At 41.8% G+C, this 27,928-nt stretch overlaps 1 long non-coding RNA gene across 1 annotated transcript; it reads right to left on the bottom strand.

Annotated features, from left to right (window-relative positions):
* Positions 1 to 71: 71 nt before the first annotated feature.
* Positions 72 to 27,928, bottom strand: LOC103465433 (uncharacterized). The gene is made up of 2 exons (XR_533792.2): positions 24,286 to 27,928; positions 72 to 7,513 (listed from the first exon to the last, which is right to left on the bottom strand). It is a non-coding gene; the product is annotated as an uncharacterized LOC103465433 (long non-coding RNA).

Below are 27,928 nucleotides of genomic sequence, written 5' to 3' on the forward strand. Positions count from 1 at the left end.
TTTCTGGTACACTTGTCTGACGAACAAGCAACAAACTAATACCACAAAGCCACTTAAGATTGTTTTTGTTTTTTTTTTGCATCTAAAGAAACAATCTGATTAAATGCTGAAAAAAGGCTATTGTGTGTTCAAGCTATGCTAAAAGGAGTTAGCATATTGGTGAAGCTATTCAAGCCTAATCTAGCATCTCAATGCAAAGTTTCATGAATGATCACTAGTTCCTGAAACACTGATTAAAACGTAACTAAATATAACTAAACTAATGTAACTAAATATAACTTGATAACATTATTTTAATCTATAGCACAGCATAATGTGTCTCCACCAAAAAGTACTTTTCATATTTCATCTAAACTTCTCCAACATCCACAAAGCTTTCTAGATTGAAAATATTTCATGTGAAATTTTCACAGCAAAACCTTAAAGGAGAAAAAGTCGAACTTTTGTCCTAAGGGTAATATATTTGAATCACTTTCTGCATCTACTGACAGCACCTTTACTAAAACTCTTTGGAATTGAAGTTCTAAATTTCAGTTATTTCTCACAGCCACTCGAGCCTGACAGCGTGTTAAATCGCCATGTGTGGCTTCAGTGGCAATTTCTAAATAAATCATACTTGACTTAATATCATCACTCCTCAGGCATCGACCGTAACTCTCAAGTGTGTCAGAATTTCTTTTCTATCAGAGACTATTTGCAGCTGGCAGGTGAACATGGATGGAGATAGGATTGGTTGGGGGCCGGGGGTTTGGAGGTTGGGGCTGGTAATGAACACAGCACAAACCCGAAGGCTGGCACAGCAGGCAGCAATCTAATCAGCTCTGCACCTTATTTTCATCTAGACGTGAAGGGGAATTAGATATTTAACGGTGCCAGTCGCTTCTTCAGAATCACACTGTCAGTTATGACCGTAGACATCCTGTTAAATGGCTAGATGTGTCCAATATGTTGATGTAGGTGTGCTGATGGTGTGTGTGTGTGTGCGTGTGTGTGTTTTTGTGCGCATGTGGGTTAGTGTTTGAAGATGGGGTTTTGGCTGGTTTGTACTCTGTAATCTGCGGTATTAGCATGCCTGCATGTGCTTGTGTTTGATTCCTGCAGACGAGTAGAAATTGGAAATAGGGTGATGCTGAGATGGATAATGGCCTGTTCTTTTTTCCTCATCTTCTCTGCCACTTGCTGCATTTCCATTTACCATAGAATTGGCGCTAATTGAAAGAACTAAAATAAATTTGCATAATCGAAACACACAAATTTTGAAAAAACTCACGTTTTTCGATAAAAAAAGTTTTTGTGCTAGGATGAGGTGGGTTTTCGGCCATATCAAAGTGGACGTAGCTCAAAAAACTGCAATGGAAACATTTTTTTCGCATCATACGAGTCACGTGATCGCCAGCCGGTTGTTGCTACTGGTGAAAGCCGTGAAGAAGACAAAGGATGTCCTGTTTCTGTTTATTTCAGACAGTGTGCAGTTGGATCCACGAGAAAGTTTGTCAATCCATAACTCTTATGTAGAATCACAGACTACAATTTCCCTAAAATGCTATATATGTAGCCACTCCAAAGTAGGTGGGGCTTGTCGCACCGACATCTCCTCCAATGGCTGATAGATGATGAGTGCTAGCGCCTTGAATGAATTATGAATATATCTCTGTCGCTGCCATTATTTTTCATAACTTACTGCGTGAACAAGTTTATTCATGTATGATCTTAATTTTATTTCTTCTTTAATCGAAACACCGCCATTGCAAAATTGTGTTTTTTCAACATTAGCTAAGATACGTGCACATTTGTATTAGAAACGCAGCTACTGAAGCAACGTTAACCTGACAGGTGCTGCTGACAAAACATGTTACCATCTCAATTAACACGTGTATCGCTCATCCACTCTCCTCCACTCTGCTCTTCTCCTGCTTTAACAAGCAGCAACCTTCTGATGCTCTCAGCAGCCTGTTTCCAAGAGGAACGACAGAACAGACTTCAAAACCAGAGAATCCAAAACCTTTTAATGCCATGGCTGCCCAATCAGCATTAGCATGAAAAGCCACAGAAATCGCTACAAAACATTTAAAAAGTGTTGACTTTTAGACAGTTTATTTTCCTCACTTTTATTCACTATTCAATTATTATTACATTTGTTTAGCATAAAAGCTGCGATTCTTATTTTTACTGGCCACACGTTTTTTAGTATCAGTTAACGTATTATGACATAAATAGATTGATAAAGTCATAATTTGCTACCTGATAATAAGCCAGCACAATACTCTTTTTGGAATTATTAGAAAATATGTTACATTTTATATAAATCACACATTAAATTTTGTTTCATATCCAGACTTCTTGGTTTTTGCATTAGTGTCCAGCAGCCAATCAGAAAGCTAAGCATGGCAAATAACATGTCCACAAATAATATAAATCAGGTTTTGGATAAAAAAAAAAAAAAAAAAAAAGATATTTCAAAGAAAAAAGCAATTTAAAATTTAATTTAAAAAAATTATTGGATTAAATTTATTTATTTTTCTTTTTCATTTCCTTCCAACACTTTTGAGGTCTCAAGTATGAGAATATGCTTCTCTAATAAATCATAAATTTTACCAATTTATGATTGGTAAAATTTACCAATCATAAATTGGTAAATTTATGATTTACTAATAGCTAAAAGGCTAGCTCTGTCACTTCCAACTACAACCTATAATGTTCATTTATTTCTGGCTTATTTAACTTAACAGAAAATTCATTTGGACCATCAAAGGAGATTTAACAAAATATCGGACATTAAACATTTAAACCAATATTTTCAAATCTGACTTTGCTTTCAAAATTTTACTGGACCATTCTATTAAATATTGAGGTATTCATCAGTTCTTAGGTTTCCTTAATAGGGACACAATACAGGTAAAACTTTGAACATCTGGTGAAGGTGATTAAATGGAATATTGTGGATCTTGCGATCCAAAGTGAAGAAATACTTCCTAATGAAAAATTGTGGAACCCTGAATGCGTCATGTTTGCATTATAATAATAATAATGTTTACATTGCAAGGCATTTCTTTACAAATTGGCAGTGAATTAAAAAAACAGAGGACAAAGTTGGTCTGTAAAACAGGTACTGCAGAACAGCATATTGCAAGCACATTTGACAAGAGAATTATCTGATGTCATTTTAATGAAATCTCAAACTATCAATGCATTTTTTAGAAGTTTTACACATCACTTTCTGCCGTATAGTACCTGCATTTCCATTGACCATGAAATTCAACAAATTGGAATCCTGAAAACAAATTTTCTGAATGGAAACGTTGATCAATAGAAAGCTTTTGTGCCTGGATGAGGTGAAATATGAATATGGTTTTCAGTGACTTGTCACACAAGCAAGTCACTGTGTGATTTTAATTGCATTTCTTAGTTAATGGAAACACCACAAAAGTGAAATTATGTTTTTTGTGAATATTAGAATTATGGGAAAAATTTTGCGCACATTTGTCATGGAAACGCAGCTAGCATCTCTTGTCAAATGTACCTGATATGTTTCCTGTTGGAGGGACACCGCAGCGGCCCGTTCATAACTGCAGTCTTTGTTTAAATGACCACAGGCGTAAAGGTACATTACCGGCTAATATGACAGCATATCGGCGGTTTATAAGGAGTGTTTACATGAAACGCAGCCACTTGTTTTGGTCTTGGCATGTCATTATTTTATTTTTTTAATCCTCAGAAAAACAGTGCATTTCTAAAACAGGAAGTTAAGAAAATATTCTTCATCATATGAACTGCTCACATCCCCAGTTAAAAAGAAATCATAACAATCCATTTAAACAAGTGGTTTTAGTCAACAAGGCAATATAACCATCTGAGTTTTGCATTGAAGTCTGGCAGTTTAAATAAGTGTTTTATTAAAGGAATAGTCACAATATTTGGTTCAGGTTTTCCTAAACATTAGCCTTAGAAAAAAAAAAAAAAACAGATTTCATAGAAATATGAAATCTGTTTTTCCTGTAGGTAAAGGAATGGTGTTTGTTGACCATTGCAGGTCCTGAATTATTCATTTAAGCAATTTGATTCCTATTAGCAAAGGCACTATCAACAGATTTTGATCTCATTTTGAGGCATTGAAGATGAAAAGCAAGTTATTAAAGTAAAAGATGCACAATTTGGTTTAACTTTTTTAACTCATAAGTTAAAAATGGGACCCAGATAAATCGTGCGCAGCTTGTTTCTAGTTGAGACCAACTATCTGTCCAGAATTATACATTAAAACCACATGGGCAGGAAACCCATTTTATGAAGATGGAGCCTAATTAGCACTCATACCTGACCTGTGTCACACACCAGTGAGTAAAACCCACCAAGTTCCACAGGTTATGGAAACTGGATAGGATTTGTGATTTCAGCTTTTTTTTCCACCAAATATCTCCCAATTGCCATCTGTAGACGATCTGCCTCCAACTGAGCCGGTCAAATGCTGCTCTGCCATTATGGAACCCCAAACAGCCCGTCATTGTGCCCCGTTTACAAGCCATTTCCAATGTAGTGGACAACTAGTTTTTCTTTTGCTGTACTGGTTCTATTTACATAATAAACTTTGATGACACATTGCGTCTGCTCCGCATAGATGGAATTTTGTTTTTTAACATGGTGGGTTTTTTGTATTTTTTCCAGGACCTCTGATGCAGTTCTGGAGTAAGTTTTGCCTGTTTGGATCATGTGAATAATGCAACACAAGAGGGCCTTGAACAGGAGGCCATAAATTAAACGGTATGATCCAAGCAAGGTGCACCTTACAACACACTAACCTTTCTATCCTCCTTGTCTAACCTGGTACTAATCCTTATATCTTTTTATTGTTGTTCTTTCAAATGTTTTACAATGCTTCCCCCGTCCATTCCATGTGTCCCAGCGCTGTCTCTGCAGGTGTGTGCAGGAGAAAGGCGAGGTGTTAAAAGAGGAAAGGAGCACGCAGCGGCGGGCGATGAATCTCTCAGCCGTCTGGAACGCTCTCCGCTTCGCCGGCTTTTCCCTCGCCTCTGACCCAAATCTAATGCGACAGAACTCGTTTTCGCGGTCCTCCTGCCCCCATCCCTCCGCGTACTCACCTCCTCCCTTCGCCACTACCGCAGGAGTCGTGCACCACCCTTCTATTTTTAGCTGTTTGTCCTTGAGTTACAATCCCTGAAAATTGTCATGATCCATAGCAGGAGGCTGGGGCAAGGAGAGCGCCTTGCCTCAGCCCCGTCTCGGAGCGCGGCGAGCCTGAGCAACAAATTGCCGTCAACTCAAGAGTTCTTTGCCATTACCGCGGTGAATATTCCTCTCATTAAAAGAGGTGAAATGGAGGGAGCGTTAAATGAGAGCAATGCAGACAGATAAGGCCGTTCTTTTAACCACACACCTTCATTTTCGCCGAAGAAAGTTATCCACTGTAGCCAATTAGCATGACTGCTCTGTCTAGCGTTAGCCCTCCTCCTCTATATATCCAACTCGCTTTCATTACTGTCTCTTCCTCTCCTTCTTCTGCTCCTCCTCTCGTTTTCTCTCTTTCTCATTAGGGCCACGCCGTAACACTGAATCATAATAGGTGCTCTACACTGTGAAATGGCTTTCGCTTTGTTTCATTTCGCCGCTCGTAGTGGCGGGAGAACGAGTAAACAGTCGATTCAGCTCAGACGCAAAACCGCACCAACAGGCGCAATCAGGGCCGTCCATTAATCTGTCGTAAAGCAGCTTCTTTCTTCACTTTCTTACCCGCCTGAAGAAATCCCTGATATGTGAAAGCAAGAGTGGGGGTTAATCTATGGGAGCTGCCATGCAGGGCCATGTACCATCCACTGATAATAAATGGATGAATTCGACCAAGGAGAAAGTTTAAGGAGAGATGATGAAAAAGAGGAAGATAGCAGGGCTACTAGGGGGGGCGGTTGAGGTGAAAAGAACAGAAAAGGTGTGACTTGGGTTGGTGGGTGCCAACTGAGGAAAGAGGTGAAGGGGGTAGGAGGGTGGAGGCGGTGTCACCGAGGCGTATTCTAAGCCATGAATGTAAATATGCGTGAGGGGATTATCAGAAAGTGCCAGGCGGCGCATTCGGGGCTTTGTTTCCGTGACACCGTGACGTCGGCTTTGTTTCCCTGACAGCAGACATGTGTGTATGCGTGTGTGTGTGTGTGTGTGTGACATCCAGGCATCTGTTTCCTGCTGGAAAAGGTTAATTACATCTCCACCGCCTGACTGGACGTGCAATGCATAATCACGCATGCTAATGAGACCAGTGCGCTGGCCTTTTGTCTTTGGGCGTCCGGATGCGCCCGGGAAAACCTGCGGCATGGCGGCAGAAGATATGTCAACCACTTGTTTCTACTTCGAAAGCACCATTGTGGCAGCCAAGAAGAAACATGAGCACCCTAGCATGCTTGCGTTGCCATGCCCTCTAACAGGTGACAGCTGGAAGTGCATTGTGGTGGCATTTGCAGGGAGAGACTCAACTCCCACAGGGACGGACATTAATTGAAGCATCTGCATTTGTGGTTGTTCCTCTCGGTAATTACTTGTCCGGATATTAGAGAAGACGCAGCACCAAGGGAGTGATGTTCCCCAAACCCCCGTTTCTCATTCTGACCCTTGACTCCCTTCTTCACACTCCAGCTAAGCCACTGATTGGACAGCTGCTTTGGCTTTAGATCGGGGTCAGCTCAGCGTGAAAATCCGAGATGGGCTCGGGGCCCCTCAGCGGGCGACTCTGGAAATTGCTCTACACTTTCTTACTCGGCTGAAGTTTTCACTAAGTCGATCTGACGTAAGTAAGCAGGTGAGTAGGTGCAGAGCTCCACGGAGCTTCAGTTCCAATCCAGCCGCCGCAGAGGAGGCGCAATAAAGGTAGAGAAGGGAAAGACGGGGCGTCGAGGAGAGGTATGCCTGAACAGAATAATGGATTTTGAGAGACCTTTGTCTCTTCACACTCTGGCAAGAAACGAATCAGACCTTTGTTTTTTTCTTTTTTATCTTTTGAATATTATCAGCAAAAGCAAAGTTCTCAGGCAGATGCCCAGGGAAAATTAGAGCATAGCAGGTTTGGGGAATGGAGGATGAGCAAAGAGTTCAGAGGCTTTCATTTTCATCAGTCTTATCATGAGAACAAATTTGGATGGCCTTTTGGTTTGTGAGAGTAGAAAAAGAAGTAGAACACCAAATCTTTTCCATGAAACACCTGAAGAAAAATATGTATTTAAAACCTGAAACCCCTTCACTTCCTCTATGGGAACATTCCCAGACCCCTGATATGCAGAGACCTGAAACCTTGGTCTTATGTTACAGTGTTTTAACATAAGAGAGAGAGTTCAGCCAACAGCGCTGGAGTCACACCACCGTTTCCTCATCCCGGTGATGCCCGTCCTCATCAACCTCCTCTTCTGATGCTTGGTCCTGTTTTTTCTTCTTTCCTCTGCGGCAGAAGCCATTCAGACCACAGAAGCAGGCACAGGTGAAGGGCATGGTCTACCTGACGCGCCGCATCCACAAGGACCTGCACAGGAAAACAGGTGAGTTAGGCATTCATCAGACGGTTCTTAGTTAACTGGATCTGATAAAAACTATGAAGGCTTTTCACCCAGATGTCTGACTATCTACGAAACAAACAAAAATGAACATTCAAAAACTAAAGTTCAGGAAGATTCAGCATAATAACTATGAGAGCAACACAATAAAGCAGGCTGCTGTGAATCTGACAAAGGGCTAACAAAGCGAGAGATACTACAGCTGGGGAGTTGATTACTCCCTTGGTGCAATTGTGAGGGAAGGCAAGGAACTGAAGTTGAACTGAGAAAACGGGAGAAATGGCTGACAGAACACACACAGGGAGCAGAATATAAATATACAAAACCCCAAAATAAAGCTGAGTGCAACAAAACCAAAGTCAACAGAGAATAGTTTCAACAGTTTTAAATTGAACAAACATTTAGTCTGATTGTGAAAACACAAAGGGAGCATCTTCAATGTTCTTTTGACATGATAATAAAAAAAAAAACTGGTTCATGTCAATCTTAATTTTTCTGAGATATTGCTAAAATCTGACATCACCTCATGAACCTGACATGGACTTGTGTGCTGGATGCATTTTTATACCAATCAGGTAAAACAACGCAGCGCAATTTCACAATTGTGCTTTTTTTTTTTTGACATTAGTAGAATATCAAAAATGTTTTGTGCACATTTGTAATGAAAATACGTAGGAGTGTACTTTTCATGGTAATGTGTGTACAGTCAATAGCAGAAATTGTGTAGGTTCCATCAATAAGTGAATCGGCGCACACACACACACGCACACACACACTCACGCACACATGCATGCACTGCAGTAAAGTCTGGCAGCACATGGAGCCCTGGCACTCCTCAAGTAGAAAAAGTTTTTCTCCATTATGCTTCTTCGCACATTTTTCCCCTCCAACTTCCCACATCTGCAGCCAAAGAACTTTCTCCCACCGGTTCTCCATCCCGGGCATTCTCTTTTCCCCGTTCACCACCAAAGTAGTCTTAAGGCTCACTAAACTCCCAACGTTAACAGTTTTCGCCAGCGCGCTCGCAGCCAATCACAAATGAGCAGTGAGATTAGGAGAGGCGAAGTGAAACCGAGAGCTTCATTAAATACGAACCTGAGTCAGCAGCAGCGGCGGCAGCAAGCAAGCCTCGCTAGCGAGCGCACAATGCGCGTGTTGCATGTGTGTATGTAGGTAGGATGCAAGTGGGAGCGAGGGAGGGGGGAGAGAGGGTGTGCGTGACACGGGCGCAGACTGAACATAAAATTTCTGCATTCAAGCCCGCGTGTTTATTTGTGTGTGGCTTTAGGGATTGATGCCGTCTTTGGCTCGGCTCATGTGGGGGCAATTAGCTGAACCTCGCTCCAAGCTGCCTACGAGGAAAGACAAAACCGCCCCCGGCAGTACGTAGCTGTACTTAGCTGTGTGTGTGTGCATGTGTACGTACATACCACCGAATCTCGGGGGGGTGGGAGGGTTCTTCTTTTTATCCCTGCTCTGCCATCCCATACATCCATCTAATCCCCGTCTGCAGATCTCCCACTCTGTACCCAATGGCTTTAGACCCTATGTGACACGCCAGAGAAAATCACATAGGAATAGAAAGCCATAAAACACAGCAGTGAGTCAGTCATGGTGGTATCAGGAGTAACATTTTCTCTCCTCACAACGATCCGCATCTGTGTGTGTGTGTGTGTGTGTGTGCGCGTGTGTGTATCTCTCCCAGTTCTGTGGCTTTAATACCCTCAGCTTGTCTGACAGCTTACAAGGCCCTGCAGAGGTTTTACAACAGAGCTCAGACACCTCTCTCTCTCTCTCCCTCTCCTTTTCTGTCTCTCTCCACTCTCTATCCTTCTTGTCTCCCACATATCCCTATCTCACATCCTTCAACATCTTCTCCACCCCCACCCAACCCTCGGCCATTTCTTGTTTTGCCGGATTGTCATTTCCGGGGGTGCTTTTACAGAACGATGCATAAGATGATACAGGTGAAAACACAGTTTATGGAGCCTCTGAATTATTAAGCGGCTGAAAGTGGATGACTCAACGTTAACCAGAGAGGAAGAGGGAGGCGACTGCGGCCCACGAGCGTCCGCAAGTGCAGCAAGGAGAACGGACAGCCACGTGCCCGACGCTTGGAGGGACCGTGGCATGGTTCAGCGTACGGTCGGGTGTGGGGGGACACTGGCTGAAGGAAAACAACGGATCAGTCATGAGTTTATTATGTAATCTGATAAAAGTTTTATTCATTCTGAGAGAGCGGTGTGCCCATGTGTCCATGTCATCTAATTGGTTCAGTCACCTCAAAAGCAGTAACCCTGGCCATGAATTATAATTGAGTTCAAAGGAAATTTAATATATTTCTCAGAATAAGCTCACCGATTATATTTTTAAAGGGGCAGTATTATGTAAAATCAACTTTTTTGAGCTTTGCATCATGATGTTATCAGGTTATTCCCTCATTAAAAACATACCTGAGAAATCAGTTAATCTCAATGGCAACCATTCAGCTGGCAAAACATCTTGGGTGGATCTGGTATCGCCTTAGAGACTCAGCTCCTCCTTGGAGCTGCAGTTTCCGAGTTTCCCCCTCACAGGGCAGCCCTCCCCACACCTCCTGCACTCAGCTCCTTCAGACTAGCCAACAGTAATTAGTAAATAAATGGTGGAACTGCGAGTTTGCTGAACTCATTATGGGAGCTACTTCTCAATGTAATAAAGGTTAAAAAAAAGTTGCTAGAGGATTCATAGAGGAGTCATGTTGTGATTACTTCCTGAAGGCAGAGTTTCAGCAGGAGTTTTTAAAGAGACAGACTCCCAGTTTTAAGATGTTAAATGAACAAAGTCAAACTTATTTTAAGTCATACTTCAGAATGAGGAAAAAAAGTAGATGCGTCTTTTTATCCTCTGTATGTAAATTTCTTATTTGAACATCATATGATGCCTCTTTCTGATATGTTTGTTGATGACACACAACTTTCTACATGACTTCTTTCCACTATTATTTGGTCTCAATAAATATAAGGATAGACTCGACTGTCTGGGACCAAAGAGCATGCAAGAAACCTCTGTGTTGTTTTGAACACAGACCTAATTTTAACATCCACAAAAAAACTGTTGGGAAATCATATGACCATCTTAAAATATTGCAAAGATAAAGGATAGTACTGACCAAACAAAGCACAGAATAAAGAGCACATGCTTTTATCGTTCAGCATGAAGTTTACAGGGTCTCCCAGCCCGTGTCCGGATTCTCTACAGGTACTCAGGCGTCCTCTCAGTCCTGAAAAATGACAATGCAGTTACCTGATGACTGCTAGGTTACCTGGTTTCTCCAAATTGCTCTTAGGTCTGTGAATGGCTGTTTGTCTTCTGTGTCTCCGTATTGCTGTGTGATGGACTGGTAACCTGTCCAGACTGTATATAACACCTCCTGCAGTCCAGCAAGGAAATTTAGATTTAGATCCAATTACAAGATGGCTATCTTTACATGTCTGTGTAAAAACAGTTTAGCATCTTTAGCTCATCCAATTGCTGCTGCCAGAGTCCTTACCAACACCATACAATGGATGATACAACATCAGTTCCTAAATCACTGCATTGACTCCTGTAAAAGGATAGATTTTAAAATGTATATATTGGTGTTTGAAGCACTAAATGGTCTTTGACAAAAAACATTTCCTAACTACTTGCCAAGTTTAAACCATGTGTACTCCTCAGGCCAATAGAGACTTGCTTACTCTGGGTCTCCAGGACCTAAACAAAGAGAGCCAGAGACATTGTGTCATGTTACAATGTGTTAATATTACATTTAGCCCCAGAGAACTGCACCTTACTGCTCCCACTTCGGCTCTTTCCCACTAGCACCTACTTAACATTGATTGGTTAGGCAGCAGAGTCACCAGTTGTGACACAAGATTGACTACCTTACAATAACCCTTCATTTGTGGAAACTCGCAATGGTAACTGAGCATATTTGGAGTTTTGAAGAACAATGACAGACTGAGCAGATGTTCTATAGTTTCCCTGTTCTCCATTGTTGCGTTGTATTGTGTTAGCGTCTTGTACAGATTCCATCATGCTACTTTTCAGACTCTGTGGCCGAAAAGTAGCATGATTTGGGGGATGTAATGGAAAAACTAACCAAACGGTGTAGAGAGCAGAAATGCGTCTGGAAAAGGGCTACAAGTTGCCTGTTAATGCAAATTTTACACATACCAAGGATGGTATTAAAAGTACTTTGCTGCCATCTTGTGGTCAAAGAAAGGTGTATTTCCTTATGACTACCATTCTATGACAATCTCATATTAGACCAATGAGAGAAAATGTACAGGAACCCAAGCAGAATAAAAAGTTTCAAGTAATATAAGTGTTTTATCTAGTTTTATTGACCGTGGTTGTATTGTTTTGAAAGTCTCACCTAATTCTATGAATTGTTGCTATAAAAGTAGAATTAGCTTTTGTAGTAAAAAGTACTAAAGTAGTTTTGTTGTATCATTCTTAATAATCTCATTAAATAAACAAAGCAAACATTTCACTTTTTTGCCACTCCTTGCCAGCAATGTATCAGTTTTTATTTTTGTTGATCTTTCTTATATTTAAGCTAAACTATAAAGCAGCTATCTTCAGTCCTGAAATATTTAGGAAGCGCATCACCTTAATCACAAAGAACAGTGCAGATTAAAAAAAAAATAATAATAATCTGCTGCATCAGAATATGTTGTTTTAGATGAAAAGAAAAGGTGAGTTTCTATATTTCAGAAGGCAGCTCTATTAACAAACATGGGGATTTGAGAGTCAAAGGCCTGGAAAGACAAGCAGAGAAGAAGGGTTTAAGAATGAAAGACGAGCACTCAAAGAGTTTGGAGCTGGTAGGATGACTGTCAAAGTCATCTATCCATGTTTTAAATCCCAGTTTTTTCAGCCTGCTTCCTGTGAATACACACTCTGCCTCCCTTTATGTGATTATATGCATGGGTGTGTGTTTGTGAGCATTTAAGCTGATTTGAGTCTTATCGAGATCCACTGTGGAAACAGACAATGTGCCTTATTTGTTATCTTCTTGTTTGGACGAGGAGATAAGGCGATCAGTGTTTGCAGGAGAGCGCGCAGGCATGCGAGCGTGTGCGTACTGTGTGTGTCCGTGCGTAAAGCATAGATAAGCTTAGCGTTGCGCCTTTCAGTTTCAGTGACAGAATCCTAATGCCGATCCCAGTGGTCAACACTCCAAAGACTTTCCACCCAGAGCTTTTTCCATTATTCAAACTTACGACCTGCCTTTGGATGTAGGCTTCCTATGTCTTGCAGAAGGATTGCATAGATGATTCTCTAAATATTGTGTCCTTTCTTTTTACCTCCATTGTGTTTCTTGTACTCATGTGCGGATTGATACTAAAATATCAATACTTCCGATATCAGACCTGTGAGTTTTAAAAAGATCAAAACAAAGCATCAATACTTTTAATACTTCAGTTATTTGAGATAATGTATCTTAACAGCATGTTAGAAAGTAACTTAATTATAGAGATCTTGCCTAAATGAGACAGGATGGATGGGAACTACTTTTTCTTCCCCCTTATAAGGACGGTTTTTATTTTACAGTAGGTCTTAATAATTAAACAAGGATTTATTTCAGTAGGATTAGTTTGCAACACTATTTTCACATATTTTGTATGATTTTCTGCTGTTCTTGAATAACCTAGCCATAGCAAATGAGGCTGCTACTTCAGTGTAATTCTGTGTTTGAAATGAATTCATTACAGTAATGTCTTGTATTTTATGAAGCCAAGATTTAACAGGTAAATTAAGTGTTTGTACAAAGTATCGTATCGGTATCGCCAATATCAGCTTCAATTTTACTCAGTATTTGATCGGAAAGGAAATCACCACAAACTTCCTTGTTCCTTGCTGTGTTTTTATGCTCATCTGTCTCCTGCCTGACTGCTACTGCTCTGCTTCCCTTATATTCTAACATCAATTCTCAGATATGTTCTCTGCCTTTTCCTTCCTTGAATTATTTCAAATTCAAGGAAATTGAAAGATATGTCGTTGATATCTACTGTGATTGGGATATGATCAATATCAACAAAAATACATCTGATAGAATTTTGACAACATCACTCTTAGGAATGCAGACAGAGGAAAGACTTTAGCTTCTCAACTTCTCACAGCCAGCTATGAAAGGTTGGTACATCAGCTGGCAATAACTTGTTACGCAACACGTGCAGCAGCAGTGTTAGGTTGTCACCGTCATACTTGGACATGCTTCGTTTCTCGGAGGTCCAAGGACTCAAAATGGACATATCTGTACGTCACGAAGTCACTCGGCAGGAAACAGCGTTCGCATTGTACTGTTTTGTATGTGACACAAAGCTGATAATGTTGAGTCAACCAGTCGTGAGGGCGCATAGTGTAACTTGCTGTGTTTTCTCCGTTCTGCACCAACAGTTGAGTGGTAGCTGCCTTAGTGGCAGAGGAACCAGGCATGGAGCCCAACATGATCAAATAAGAGTGAAAAGTGTGAAGTCTGATATTAACGGACAAATTTAGATACGTAAAGAAGAAATCCTGTTTATAAAATTTTTACTAACATGTGTCTGACTTCTTGTACTGCAGCATAATTTGTCTCTGAGAAACATCTACCACTAAGCCTTCTTTACATTCTCCATCTTTGTAAATTTACAAATAATTCAAAATTATTCGCTATCCGGATATTTAGATAGTTAAATGCAGTTGTACAGCTGAGAAGAGGATGATTACAACCTAAAGAATGTTCAGAGTACTTTAAAGCAGAAGAGCTCAGAAAATGTTTTGTTTTTACTTACATCTTGTTCCAACTATTCCAAACTGTTCCCAGTTCCCATCCTCTGGCTGTGGTGCAGAAGTCTATCTACTGGTGATTTTCCAACCTCCGCATCCTTCTTTTGTTCCGAGTTTCACTCTCCATACCATTACGTGAACACTGAAACCGGTGCAGATCCGGGAATTCTTTGCTAGTTTTTTGGTACCTGGACAAAGCTTTTACCTGTACAGGCTGCATTCCTGCCCCCTAACCCCCACCTCCATCTCCACCTCATTTTGTTTTCCACTCCTCCCATTTTCTGTTTTTCCGACTCCTTCTCGCTACTGCTCTCTCCCTCGTTCAACACAGAATGCCCTCTATCCAGTTCTCAGGTACACTGTCCGGCGCCACCCTCCCCCAAAATCACAGATTAACTGAAGGCCACAACTAAACCAGCAGCCCTGATCCTCCAAAGGTTCAGAGTACAAAACTGTGCATCCAAAAGGGAAATATGGTTGGAAATAATCTCTGACATTCTGTCACTGTTTGGTATTCAAGACGTTTCATCAGGTGCGGTTATATTCAGGTGAGGCTCAGTATGGTGGAGTCCCAGTCTGTTCTAATGGCTAACTGTCTCCCAGGCCCAGCAAACAAAGAGCCTATTGACTCTGTAACACACAGGAGCTTTCTCCCTTCTCCACAGGCCTCTGCTTTGTGCTTGTCTCCAACACACATGCACGCAGACATGCGCACACACACGCACACATACACACATACACACTCGCATCTCTAACTTCCTCCATACCCACATGAGAAATCAGACCAACATCACCACTCCACCTGTTCTTAGTTCTACCTGCCAACCACTGCTTCACTTTATCATCCAAATCCTTTACTTAGTCTTTCACAATGCTTCTGCAATTCAGGTCTGAAATATATTCAACGTATTGAAACATTCTACGGTTGGTCAACAGGAGCCTTATGGTGTTGAAAGAGTTAGCCGGTCGTGTTCCGTATAACAATATAAGGAAACATCCAACATATTTTTCTGGGCATTAAAATCTATATTAATATTGCCTACATGGAGAATTGTGAAAAATAAATATGAATATCATGATACGAAGGCGCCACTGTTGTCTTGAAACAACAAGGTTCAGTTGCTACAGCAACTCTGTCCTCTTCTTTTGTTTGGTCCTCCTCACCTTCATCACCTCTTGTGATGTCTACATTCCTGTTGATTTCAACGAGCTCTGGTTCAATTTGAAAAGGCTTAATAATGTTACTTATTGATTTGGCTAGACCATTAGATGTCATTTACCCAGAATGCACTGCAACATGGCGATGTTTGGGTGACAATATTTAAGCTAAATAACCTACAGTATTACTGCTGTATTATTTTTACATCTAAAATAAATATTTTCCAAATAAAGTCTAGTGTCATGTATCCCGTAACACTCAGCTCAGAACATGAGGAAGGTAATTAGTTTCTCTCACGAGGATTTAGGGATCCTCATGAGAATCTGTTTTTCTGGTAAAGACAACTGGCATCTTTGACAAACTCAATAATCTTCCTATAGGTTATTCTGCTTATAGGAATAAATAACTTATTTCACATTTTTGCCAATGTCCTGGTCCTAAACACTAATTTTGTCCTCCAAACAGAATGAATATTTTAGGTAATGGTAGTCTTATCTAAAGCAGTATATCCTATAAGTGAGGAAGCATTTCAAACTCTAACTCTGTGCCTGTACCTACTTTGCATGTAGGTGGTGGTGGAAAAGTGTTCTAGTTCACAGGATTAAATCAGTGAACTAAAACACACAAAGTCTCTGTGTTTGTATTTGAAAAGCCTGACATTCTAAATGTGAGAAGAAAAAATCCAACATTAAAGTAGGGGCATGTGAAAGAACGAGAAAGAAACAGAGTCAGAAAGACGGAGAGAGAGGACACCCTGCCCTAGATATCCGCCTCTAAGCTGCTCTCTATGCAGACATGGCAACGGGACGCATGAGGTGAGCGCTGGAGTGGAGATGAGAGAAAAACACAAAGATGGTCAGACGGAAAAATGTGTAAGGGACAGAAAGTCAGGCCAGAGGAAGGATTAGTGATCAAAGAAAGCCTGCAGCCATCCTGAAAGCCTACTGAACTCTCTCTCACACACACAAGCACATCTTTCTATCTTCACGAGGACTTTGGATTGACTTCCATTCATTTTTTATTCATTTCTACAGCCCAACTCTGACTTTTACCCTACACCTAATGCCTAACACTAAACCTGACCTAAACTTAATTCACACATCTAATTCACATCCTAAACAAGGGGGTCCATCAAGCACCGGGCTTTGGTCCATATGAGGCCCATCGGTCTTCATTAGGTTAGTAAATATGCCAGAGAAGGTCCTTGATAGGATAGCTGAACAAATACACAGACACACACTCTCACACACACAAAACTAAAATTTATATCAGTCCTTATTACGTCACTTATTCATATCAGGTTACCATTAATGTGTCAACCCTAACCTAAACCCCAAACATAACCCAGGCCTAAACCCAGTTATCTATTACCTTGGCCCACAGTGTAACCAAGAACAAAAAAATGAGGATTTCCATTCAATCTTGAAAAAGTTACCCTTTCATCCATCCATTATCTCTTATAATAATGGATTTATAATCCATAATCAGGTTGTGTGAGAAGCATCCCAAGCAGGGAGACCCAGACTTCTCTCTCCGTGGACACTTTGGAACACTCTCTAGGGAGAATCCCAAAGAGTTCCCAGGCCAGCCCAGAAACATAGTCCCTCCATGTCCTAACTCAGACCAAGAAGTTTTCCTCTGGGTCTCCTTCTGGTGCGATGTGCCTGGAACACCTCACCAGGGAGGCGTCCATCCTAACCAGACCCCTGAGCCATGTTCCACTGGCTCCTCTCGACGTGAAGAAGCAGCAGCTCTACTGTAAGTCCCCCCTGGATGACAAAGCTTGTTACTTTGTCTTTAAAGAAGAGCCCAAACACCCTGCGGAGGAAACTTATTTTGACATACCGTATCCACAATCTTGTTTTTTGGTCACTACCTGAAATTTGTGACAATAGGTGAGGATAGGAACATAGATTGACCAATAAATTTAGAGTTACACCTTCACCACGACAAACTGGTACAGCACTTGCATCATTGCAGATGAAGCAACAATCAACCTATTGCTTTCCCTTTCCATTATTCCTTTCTTTGTGGAGACATTCCTAAGATACTTAACCCCTCCACTTGCTGTAGAACCTCGTCCCTGACCAATAGCGTCAGGGATGAGGTTCTCTCATCTCACAAACTCACTACTTTTGGGATGGGCTAAAGGTTCAGGTGCTATGTAGGATGGGCAGCTGCTGAAGGTCTGTAGATTCAGAGCATCATATTCAAAGTTTTTATAGGACTAGTTCTTTGCCTTCCCTATTCTTAGGTTTGGTGAGAACAGCCACATTCATTTACTTTACCAATATTTTGGAGACTAATCAGGAGAAACACAAATATGTGTGTAGCTTCTTGTTGGTTCTGGTACTTGAAACCAGAACCAGCTCTTCCTCTGTATGTGTGGGTTTTCTCTAGGTAGCTAGGCTTCCTCCCACATTCCAAACACCTGATTGTTAGGTTGACTTTCCTTAGGTGCGCAGGGTTGTTTGTCGTGTGTGTCTCTGTAGCTACATTTCCATTAACCCTGACATTGCGCAAATTAGAAGTATGAAAGTAAATTCACCTAATGCAAAAGCACCAATTTTTTGAAAAACCCCCAAAACAAAACCAAACGTGGCCATATGGAAATTATCATGTTTGGCAAAACTGCAATGGAAGCACCTTCTTTCACATCACACAAGTCATGTGATCAACAGTCGACTGTTACTACTGGTGGAAAAGACAAAGACGACGACAGGAAACAGGAGGAGGATGTTGGTGCGGTGTGTTTTCAAATGTGAACTAAGTTATTCACATGTGATTTTAATTGCATTCCTTATTTAATAGAAACGGCTCAGTTGTGTTTTTTTCAATGTTAATGCAATCTTGACATGCAATAGATAATGGATGATTACAGAGCCGCTACGCAAACTTGTGCCAGTTTAACTTTGTTTTGTACAACTTCAGTTGCCTTTTCTCTTGAGATGATGCCAAGAAAAACACAAATTATGCGTCTACCTTTCCATCCTGCAGGAAATTCAGAGGCAGATGCTAAACATGTGAAAAGCTTTTAATTCCTCCTCAACCTCTGCCTTCTTCACTTTGACGAGCTGCTGATGAGGAGATAAAAACAACAGGCCGGAGATACCAATTAGGCCATCAAATGGCAGCAGCAACAATCTGCAGCACTCCTCCACTTCCCAGAGGAGAGCTGCTGGGGGGAAAAAACAAAAGAAGAAACGGCAATGGCGGAAGGAAGGGAAGGAAAAGCTCGGGCTGTGAGGAGGAGGAGGAGAAGAAAACTTTGTAGGAGCTCAGATCTAATCAGGGAATCCTCCCTCTCAATATCACAGCGTGCAGTGGCACAAGGTAACATAGAAACACACTCCCAGAAACACACAAACACCCTCCCTGTCAGCAGCTTGACCTCCACCGGCTGATCTCGCTCCTTGGTATTCCATCGCCCTCCCACCGGCTGACCTGATTGGCTAATGACGGCTCATTTATCTTGATGCAGCACCTGCGGTGTCGAAAAGGTGTGTGTGTGTGTGTGTGTGTGTTTGTGTGCGGGCTAGATAAAGTGTGCTTCCAAATGTCTCCATGTGTGCACATGAAGCTCGGCTAAGAACGTTGTTGCTTCTCCTGGGAATGCTGAACACAAGAAGCTAGAGGATGGAATCAGAGGGGAGGAGGTGATGTGTAAGAACAGAGAGGCAATGATAAATTAGGAAATGGGGGTAGATGGAAGAAAAAAAACAGAAGAGGATATGAGTACAAAAATAGCAGGGGGAAGATGACAAAAGGAGCCGGAAGAAAGAAGAATAAAAAGATAAAGGAGAATAGCATGGGGAGGAGAGATGAAATAAAACAAAAAAAAAATCCAATAGAAGAGAAGGGAGAGGAAGAAACAAACAACCACAGCCATGACTGGAGGAAGAGGGGGGTCAGAAAGATTGGAAGTTTAGAAGCAGGATTGATGCATGTTTTATTCACTCACGACTAATGCTTCTTTAATTATCGCAGCTGAAATCATCAGTCAAGTAGGATTCCTGTGGGTGTGTGCATGTGTGTGCGCACGCGTGTGCGTGTGTGTGTGTGTGTGAGAAACCATCAATTATCTAGTGGGGAGACATAAGGGAGGCTGGCCAAAGTGAGGAGCCAAAGAATTCTGTGCATCTACGTGGAAAACAATCCCATCATTTATAAGTTTATCAGGTAGAAGTTCTGTTTGAACCTGATTACTAGAGGTGGAAACAGGAAGGATCCAAAATACCAACAATGTTGGTACCGAATCGATATCAGTATCGGATTGATACTGGCGTGGTAAGATCGATACTTTAGTTTCGAATTCCATCTTGAAATTTCACCTCAACTCTACTTATAAAAAGATTTGGTTTTTACTTGCTCCCAAATTATCTTTTTTTTAAATTTTTTTTTACTTTATTTAGATAAAAAATTCACAAAATTTGCTTTGTTTTTCTATAGTTAATGTTAATGTGTTATTAAAGTATTTTGTAGACCCCTATAAACTTGGTCCTAATTCTGTCCTAGATTTCAACAAAATAATTCAAAGGAAAAGGTCAAAAGTTTGATTTTATATCAAATTTAAATAAAATGTTTCAGTTCTGGTATTGGTAAGCGCTGAACCAAACTATGAAGTATCAGACACATCTACTCATTACCTCTCCATTGTGCTGACCAGAATGATCAGTTCTTATTTGACATTACCAAACCATTCTTACCATGCTGGAGGACAACAATGGGCCGATAACCAGACATAGCTAAAGCACCCCTAGTGCTGTTGCTTTGGCACTGATTGTTGGCCAAGCAGTCTGAGGCTATTTGTAACATACACACCTGCTTCTGGGCAGGCAAAAGACAAGCATAAGCTTAAATATGTTAATACTGTTTCATAAAAATAATAGCATTTTGTTCAGTACTCTGGGTCCTTCTTTAAGTTCACATTCACAGAGTCTGGCTCTTTCTCATGCAGAATTATGATGCATGTCACATCAATGATGTAAAAGTCAGATAAAACACGACCTGACCGTTCAGACGGCAGACGCTTTGAAAACTACCATACACATATCCAAATTAGTACCACATACGGAAGTGGCCCAGATCAGATGCTTTGGGGGGGGTGAATGATCAGAATTGGGCCATTCAGACTGCAGTGAAAAAGTCGCTTTTGGGCAAGAAAACAAAAATCAGGTTTGAGTTCCAGTTGCCTGCTTTGTGAACGTAATCTTAGTTTTTGACATAAGCGCTCCAGGGTTTAACTCCCACCATTAATCTCTTCCTATTTTCTGTACATAAGCACCACTGATGACAAAAAACGTGAAGGAAAAACTAATCTGTTCAACTGTAGTAGCTCACTTAATGAATGAAATGTCATGGTTTGGGCTAACTTTGCTCTGTACCATTTGGTACAAATCCAACCAATGAATGAATTTCCACTCTTATTTTATTTTCTACTTTCTGTTTGTAGTAGAACACTATGTTCTCTGGGGAAGCAAACAGAAAAGATACTATTAGGATCTGTAGAAGATATCAAAGCCAAGGAGGACAGAACTGACAATGTTACAAAAGCATATATCTGCCTGATGGTAAGCATGGGCTGCTATGAAATGCTCATGATGCAATAACGAGTAAAAACAGACTAAGTAGCTCGAAGAAAATTATCAGCTCAGCCAAGGTGGCATATGTAGAGGTTGACCCAGAATTATTCATACACTTGGCAGATTTTGATTCACATATATTTTTATTGAACCAAGAGTTTTGTTTCTGATAAACAAAAGCATTGCCACCCTGTGCTTCATACAGCAGTATAAAACACTCCAACACTTTGTATGGTGTCTAATTAAAGTAAGTGTAGACACAAGGAATAATAATATGGACCATTTTAGAGGATTTGAAACCTTGGTGTACTGTCAATCCAGTCTATGCTTCCCTTATAGTAGAGCTGGACAATAAGTCAATAACAATATATATAGCCATAGACGCATGACAGATATCAATAGATAATATGTCTGACAGAATATTCACTGAACTCTGATCCCGACTACACAGGCTTCTGGGGGATGCAGACAGAGGAAAGACTTTAACCGTTTAACCTCTCATGACAAAACTGGTGGCATCAACTAACTCAACTCGCTCTTTGGTTACCTAGCAACAAGTCGTTGAGTAACTTGCCCAGTAGCAGTTTCAGATTTCATCATCTTGCCTCATAACTGCTTAAAAATGTAACAGCGTGGAGAGAAATTTGTGGATAAAATGAGAAAGCTTCAGATATAAAAAAACAAACAAAAAAAACTAATCCATAATTATCAATATCGACTGAAATTAAACGTGTGGTATTGTGGTTTGTTTTTCAGCCATATCGTCCAGGTCTAACTAATGATGCGCTGCATTTGATTTCTCATGTGGATTTTGACTTTCTAATCAAAAATATAGCAAGAATATTTGGACTTCTACCAAAGAAAAAAAAAAAATTTTGAGTAGCCAAAACCTCAGCATTTAAAAAATTGCCAGTACAAGCTTTTTATGACGCTTCTCTCAGTCTTTAAATTAGAAAACCATGATGCAATTATCCCTATTCTTACTCCTTTGTTGTCATTAACAGTTAGCGTTACAACAGTTAGCAAATCTCACTGATCTTTTTGCAACCAGAACACATAAAGTCAGATATGACTTCTGATGCAGATCAAATGTTCCAAAACAGAAAGTTGTGACAGTGGCTGTTAGACTAGTTGCAGTTTGCATTTCTGCCACTAGGTGTGGATATAAGTGCTTCTTTACGTTTGGTCAAGCAAGTTATTAGGTTTAAGGTGAAGGAAAATCGACACGTAAAAGTAAGTTTAGCCGAGTAAAACTCAATCCTTCCATTGTGTTTTCTAACAAGTCATGAAAAGAAGGTAATTTATTTTGCTCACCTCTTTAAGAGGTACGGCGTCCCATAGAGTGTAATCAGTTCACGCAAATCCTTAGTGGAGCGGCTACTTTGTGCAGCAGCTACTGCTTCATGCTTTTGGTTGCTGTGCATCGACTGCAATCAGCCCGTACGTTATGCTGCCTACGTTCTCCTTGCTGCATCCTCTTCCCCTGCTGAGTGCAGGGGAAAGGAGGGTTTGCATACATTATGTCTTCTTTTGTTCTTTGCTGTCAGTTCATTGTCAAACAAAAAGAAAAGGAAAAAAATTGAGAGCACAGAGTAAAAAAGGGGTGTAGAGGACAAGTAGGTCTTACTGCGACACCAGCCTTGGTTAGGTAGAAGAGATGGGCTTCACCACCACCTCCTCTCCTCTCCTCTCCTCTCCTCTCCTCTCCTCTCCTCTCCTCTCCTCTCCTCTTTGTTTGTTCTTATCTTTCATTTTCTGTCTAACTCAGGTGCTGCTTATCTTATGCCACCCCTACAACCCCCTCCCCATTCCACTTATCTCTCACTGTCTTGTCACAAGCTCAGAGTCTGACATATGAACACACACTCACTGCTTCAACCTGGCACCCCCCTCCCATCCTCCTATCATTCTTCTTTTTTTCCCCCCCTCTGCCACATCATGTCTTCCCGTCGCCTATCCAGCACCGCCGGAGGCAGCTGGTGGGCTGTGACCTATCCTATCACTGCTCCTGGATCAGACCTGTCATACGTACATGTGGCAGGTAGACAGACAGGTGGGCAGACAGACGGGGCGGTTGGAAACTAGTCAGCTTCAGATCCGTATCTCAATTCCAGCCTGAGATTCTTAATCCGTCCGCGGGAGGTGGAACGGAGCGATCCATACGGCTTAAGCCGCCTGGAATCTTTTACAAAGTTTGACTGTTCAGAAGCGATTTATCGGTTTCACGTCATCGCAGCTCATCCCATGTTTATTGGCAGTTTGTCTTAAAGGTGAAATTCGCTTTAAACATTAAGGATGTCCTTTTCTGTCCTCTGGGAATTCGTGCCTGTAGGATTTGGCGAGCTTTGCCGATTGGTTTTTCCACCAACAGCAATGGAATTCTGTTTAGTTCCATTGCATTAAAGCAGTCTTTTAAACTTTTCACTTTGTTATTTTCATTCCCTTATATGTTGAGTGCAGTAGCTGCTGGCAGCAGCAGGAGGGAGGGAGGATAGCAAGGCTGCATGTGCCAAGCGCTTCGTCCTGATTTAGAACCAGATCTATTTCTGTTCGCCCTCCAACCCCGCCGGGAAATTTTCAAATCTGCCACGGACAAGCATGTGTGTGCGTGCGTGTGCATGTGTGTGTGTGTCAGGGGGGATGGAGGGGGTAGTGAAAAAGAGAGCAACAAAGATAGGGGTTGAAAGAGGCGAAGAGAGATCGTTTAATGTATAAATCATTTCTGTGAAAATTCGTAATTAGCACGCAAGAGCCTGCCTAAGAACTGGAATTCCAATTAAGTCCCTGAAGTGAAATGAATTAGAGTCAGGACGGACAGGGGGCTGGAGACGGAATAAAGAGATGAGAAAGTGGGGAAAAATTGGGAGGACGCCTCGCAGGCTCCAAGTGGAACGATCTGGTCGGGGAAAAAGATTCAAGCTGTGGTCAGTCATTCTTAACCAGAGCACGTACTGACTGAGCCAGGCTCACCCTGTGGCACCAACTCCAACACACACACACACACACACACACACACACACGGAATTGACACCAACTAAATCTTAGCTCCATATCTACTCCAAATGTCACCAGTGCCACCTTTGACTCACAGTGCTAATGCCAACTCCTTCCACCGCTGTCACTAGTTCCGCACTCAAACTTCCTGAGGTAACGAGACCAGAGGAGGAAAACTTGTGGAACAAAACGGACGACAAACACTCACCTCCGAGTTGCCGCTGCGTCGGTCCGATCGGCTGAATCCTCACACTCACACATGCACTTGTGGTGAGTGCCCACACATGTGCACGCTCCACAGCAAAGTGTGTGTGTGTATGCGTGCGTGTGTGTGTGTGAGGCTGGACTCGATGGAGCTGTGCAGTAGGAGTATGAGCGTGAGGAGGATGAGGAAGAGGAGGAGGGAGATGTATGGTTGGGCGGGAAGGTGGAGAGAATGGAGAGAAGAAAAGACTGAATTATACGGCATGAGATTCTGAACAGAGTGCTGAGAAAACTACCGGATACTCCAGGAACACTGTTAGAGTCCCCATTTTGTTAATTGTGTGTAGGAAAATGTGTACAGTGGACAATCTGATTGGTTCTTTTTGGTGAGTTTGCGTCACGTCTCTGAGACTTGGCATCAAGCCTCCGAGTGAGACGGAGCGAAAAGCCTCCCATTCATGTCCTAATCTCCTCCAACAGGCCACATGTGGCCAGCATGGCAACACATCCCAGGTTTTCCCACTTCAACACCTCCGCTGCGTCTTCCTCATCATCGCCTCAACAAGTCTCTTTATTGTTTTAAGTCGTACAGATGAGTTCACTTGGGAAACTCGCAGAAATAAATCCTTACAAGCTGGCGAATGAAAATGAAATTTCACCAATAAGGCAAATATGTCAGAGGATGTCAAAATGTTTTTCTAATTAGCTAAACATTGGTACTTTCTTTACCAAAACCAGCGAATATTTTTTGTATAACCTTTAATCGCAATATTTTACCTACAATATAGAACTTCCGGTCGGTTTGACCAGTCATTACCCGGATTTTGCAATTTCCTCCTAATCTATTTCCATTTTCTACCCACGCATCTAAGCATTGAATTTCAGTATATTTCTTTGATTAGCTATTTTTGATCACTTAAGGAGAGAAATTATCATAAATATATTTAAAATCTCCTGTTTTTCACCAATTGTGGTTCCAGTCCTGGTTGGATTCGCCTGCTCTCCCGCAGTATGAGAGACCATGACCTTTAGATACACGATAGGTAACATTTATCCATATCGCATAACCACATTTTGTTACTGAAGAGTATGAACAAAAAACAGAAAAAAATGGAACAATCAAAGTTAGTGCGAAACATTCCCCTTGGCATTTTCTTGCTTGCATGTGAGAAAGTTTCTGATACAAAAAAAACCCCAAAACAAAACTGCCAAAATACCTAAAGGTCAAAGTGGGAAAACGACATAAATATGGATGCAAGAATGATTTTCACCTTCTTTAGCCACACAAAACAAACAAAACGTTATTTAAACCACATACAACTTGGAAAAGTCAGAGAAAACCCACTACGCCTGGATCGTCTTCAGAACATAACCCACATAACCACATCAGAACATTTCTGAAGCAACTTTCAACTCTAGCGTTGAGATAAAATACACAACACAGAGCACCACTGCACACATACTCCGCTCCAGGTGTGTGTGTGTGTGTGTGTGTGCGTGTGTGTAATTGTGCCTCTGTCCTCTGGCTTCGGCAGAGAAAAGCCAATCTCCACGTCCAATTATTTGCCTCTCAAAGGCAGACAGATGGGGGGAGCCGGGAGAATACAGCACATGGGGTTGAAGGGAGAATTAGTTAGACTTACAGAAAGTGAAAGACAGCGGGATTCTTTGAGGGTCTGCACAGGGAGGAATTAATTAGAATGAAAAAATGAATAGTGGGGAGGTTGAGGAGGAGGAGGAGGAGGAAAGGCTCGTCTTCGCCCAAGTCCTGGAAATGGCTTCACAATTAGTCAAAGTCCCAAACAGAGCCTGTGGACAAAACTGGAGCCGCAGCTGCAGAGCGGGAGATGAACACCCGAATGGAGAACGCCGAAAGCGACAGAAGAAAGCGCCGAAGTTGTTAAAGAGACCTGATTGGCAAGAGAACGTCATAAATATATATTTTTTTCTTTCATTGTGAGTCTTCGTACCCTCTCGAGGCGATCGCTGCCTGTCCCGTTTTCTCAGCCCCGTTAATCTTCTCCTCTCCTCTCTTTTCTTCTGCTCCCTCCTTTCGCGCTCCGCCGTCCGGGATATTCCATCAAAGGAGGCTCCGGCTGGAGGCGGACGGTGGCGTCGCCGGGCTCCGCACGCGCTCCACACTTTGCTGTCTTCTTCCTCTTCGTCTCTTTCACTTGTCGACTGGAGCATGTTTCTTTCTTCTCTGTGGTGGTGACACATGGCGTGTATAGTGTGTGTGGTGGTGGTGATGGGGGTGATGGAGGGCAAGGAAGAGTGAAAGGAAGGACTCAGGACAGAATAAATGAAATGAATAAATAAGGGTTAAAAACCGAGGGAGGGAAGAGCAGCAAGTGTGGGCAGACAGAGCGGTGAGCGGGGAATGACGGGAAGAGGCAGGTGGAATGGGTAGTGACACATCGCGGAGGTGTGTGTCTGCGTGTGAGTTGTGTCAGAGCACGGGGGCCGTCCCTCCAGCCGACACACCACCGACAAGGAGGAGGAGGAGGAAGAGGAGGCGGTGAGGTAACGGAGGAGGACCGGATGGATGGATGGAATGCTGGGGATGGAGGGACTGATTCAACAAGCCACCTCTTCTCGGTCCATTCACACACAAAAACTCTCCACTTTTCCCAGTTCATTATCATTCACGGGATTTCACCACGACATGCATGGCTAAACTACCCACAGAGAATCTTAATAGAAAGGATGGAGGGAGGAGGACGGGGTGTGTTAGACCAGCAGGTGTCCCCTCTACGTCTATTGTTCCCACTGACTGTGTGTTCATGGAAGTGAGTCTTTGTGTCCTGTGTGTCCCTGTGTGTTTGCGTGTACGCTTTCACAAGATGGAGCATGGGCTCTTCTTAGAGGGGGTGAAGAAGCTGGAAAGCTGAACACTTGTTCAAGGAGGCTAGATGAAAACTTCTTGAATCGAATGGGGAAAGGGAGAAAAGATCTCCGGCGCTCTGTGGCAGCTCAGATGTGCTTTTTTAAAAAAAAGTTTTTTAGCCTCTCTCAGGTCATTTCGTCGATGAGTACTCTGCGAGATTCACTTAGACATTTAGTTTTCCTCATTCAGACTGCACAGATTGAGAGAAAATCAAGCGAACAATCCAGGTTGTCGGATGTTAAAAATTTAATTATTGTAACTCCACAAAGAACGCTTTGTATTTCAAGAGAAGTGATTATGTTTTTTTATGTAATCACTTTCTGGCAGATCAGAGTTCAATGGTGTGCTTCCCAGAAGCAAGTCTTTCCATATAATTCAACACAATTTAATCAAATTATTGTCTATTGTTTTATATATATATTATTCATTTGACACAATACGTGGAATTGGTTAGAAGAGGCGGTAGATGGACATAATAGGTGTTGCGTTTCATTTGCGAATGTGTGCCTGTATTCTGAAAATGTTGAAAAAACCCAATTTTGCAATTGTGGTGTTTCCATTAAATAAGAAACACAATTAAAGTAATTTGCGAATAAGATTGCTCACACGATAAGTTCTTAACCCTTGTGTGTGCGAGGACTGAGGCAAACGTAGAGGACTGTGGCAAATTATACAAGTTTTACGGGTGTGGGGTTGGTTGGACCCCATTTGTAAAGACAAGGGTTAAAAAAACATGTCCCGCCATCATCCTTCAACTACT

This window comes from Poecilia reticulata, linkage group LG5, assembly GCF_000633615.1.
Source record: "Poecilia reticulata strain Guanapo linkage group LG5, Guppy_female_1.0+MT, whole genome shotgun sequence".
Taxonomy (NCBI): domain Eukaryota; kingdom Metazoa; phylum Chordata; class Actinopteri; order Cyprinodontiformes; family Poeciliidae; genus Poecilia; species Poecilia reticulata.